Raw genomic sequence first — 2,500 nt, 5'->3', positions numbered from 1 at the left:
AGACAGACAGACAGACAGACAGGTAGACAGACAGACAGACAGACAGCCTACTGGAAGGCGGTGTATGTGAGTATGGTTAGACAGACAGACAGACAGGTAAACAGGTAGACAGACAGGTAGACAGGTAAACAGACAGACAGACAGACAGACAGGTAGACAGACAGACAGGTAACCCACTGGAAGGCGGTGTATGTGAGTATGGTGACGCCCAGGAAGATGGAGGACAGGCCACAGCCCACGTAGGTGACCACGGTGAGGACCGCGTGGTTGGCCTGGTCCACCTGGGTCCTGGAGACGTCCTGTCACCATGGAGATGGGGGGGGGGGGGGGGGGGGGGGGTGTTGTGGTTTTATATCATGTTATACTGAGAAATGAAAGTCTCTCGACAGTTTGGTGAATCTAGCAGCACTCAAGGAAGGCCCATTTCCTCCCTGGAAGGGATGGGCGAAGATCTGTGGCGCAGTGAATAATTCTGACTGTGGACAGGAGGGCCCATAACTTGTGCAATCACAGATTTGTATAATATGATTGGTTCCCAAGAATAGTGACCTCATGACCAAGGACAGTTCTATAAATATCAGTCCCGCCCATCGTTGGGGGCTTTTGGGCTATTGCTTTCTTGCTTATTGGTCTGCTCCTTTCTCTCTGCGCTCATGTAAGTTGGCTTTATAAAAGGCCTCTTTGGAGACAATTGATCTAAGCTCTTTGTGCTTTATAAGTTCTACTAAATCTATTAAGAATCAATTATATCCCACTACAAGGTACTCTAGTCATGGGGCGGCAGTAGCCTAGAGGTTAGAGAGGCCGGCTAGCAATCGGAAGGTCGCTGGTTCGATCCCCGCCTCAGGAGGGAGCTGCATGTGCCCTTGAGCAAGGCACTTAACCCCTAATTGCTCCAGGGGCGCCGACTATGGCTGACCCTGTGCCCAGAGCAAACATACCAAATTCCCACAATTGACTGACAATGATGGTTACATGGCAATCAGTAAAAGTACTCTTTCCAGCATGGAGTAATTTACAGTAACAAGCAAGTATACAATAATTTACATTTTAATAAATTAGATTTCAAAATATGTTTTCAGTGCATTTCTGCTTTTATTGGGATAGAGACAGTTGAGATTGACAGGAAGGATGGGTAAGAGAGAGGAGGATAGAGACAGTAGATAGACAGGTAGGATGGGTGAGAGAGAGAGAGAGAGAGGAGGATAGAGACAGTAGAGATTGAAAGGGAGGATGGGTGAGAGAGAGAGACACATGTGACTGTATCACCTGACACACGTGACTGTGTCACCTGACACACGTGACTGTATCCCCTGACACACGTGACTGTGTCACCTGACACGCAGCCCACCTACCAGCAGCACTCCGAAGTGTGTGAGGTGGTCACACAGGCAGGTGGTCGAGAGGAGGCTGCTGTTGTGCTCCCAGCAGCCCCTGGGGTCCCAGTCTCCCTGCCCTCCTGCAGAGACACGGGTCATTATGGGATGCGACCGTAACCATGGTCACCACCTCACAGTAGGACACTAGAAGTGTCTGTCTGTCTGTCTATCTGTCTATCTATGTATCTGTCTATCTATCTATCTATCTATCTATCCATCCATTTATCAATTTATCCATCCATCCATCCATCCATCCCTCCCTCCCTCCACCCATCCATCCATCCATCCATCCATCCCTCCCTCCATTCATTCAATCATTCATCCCTCCCTCCCTCCAGCTAACCATCTATCCATCCATTTATCTATACATCTTAACCATCCCTCCCTCCCTCCCTCCCTGCCTCCCTCCCTCCCTCCCTCCCTCTCTCCGTCCATCCCTCCCTCCCTCCCTCCCTCCTTGCCTCCCTCCCTCCCTCCCTCCCTGCCTCCCTCCCTCCCTGCCTCCCTCCCTCCCTCCCTGCCTCCCTCCCTCCCTCCCTCCCTGCCTCTCTCCGTCCATCCCTCCCTGCCTCCCTCCCTCCCTCCCTCCCTCTCTCCGTCCATCCCTCCCTCCCTCCCTCCCTCCCTCTCTCCGTCCATCCCTCCGTCCATCCCTCCCTCCCTCCCTCCCTCCCTCTCTCCGTCCATCCCTCCCTCCCTCCCTCCCTCCCTCTCTCCGTCCATCCCTCCCTCCCTCCCTCCATCCCTCCCTCCCTCCCTCCCTCCCTCCCCCCTCCCTCCCTCCCTCCCTCCCTCCCTCTCTCCGTCCATCCCTCCCTCCCTCCTCCCTCCCTCCTCCCTCCCTCCCTCCCTCCCTCCCTCCCTCCCCCCCCTCCCTCCCTCCATCTCACCGTTCTTGTTGAAGTTCCAGTAGACACACTGCACCTTGTTCAGCTGCCAGAGAGAGGAGGCGGGGTTACTGAAGCATCCTCACCCACGATTGGTCAGTTGATCTGATTGACAGCGAGTGTGCCCTACCGTGTTGGGTTGGATGTGGCGCAGGGTGACCTCTACTGGCTGGTCCAGGTCTGTGATTGGCTGGCTGGCGTTGGTCACGCTGGCCGACACCACAAACGTGTTCA

Source organism: Nansenia antarctica, assembly GCF_963989245.1.
Source record: "Nansenia antarctica genome assembly, chromosome: 20".
Lineage (NCBI taxonomy): Eukaryota > Metazoa > Chordata > Actinopteri > Argentiniformes > Microstomatidae > Nansenia > Nansenia antarctica.
The sequence above is the reverse complement of the archived record's forward strand: the minus strand, read 5'-3'. Positions refer to the sequence as shown.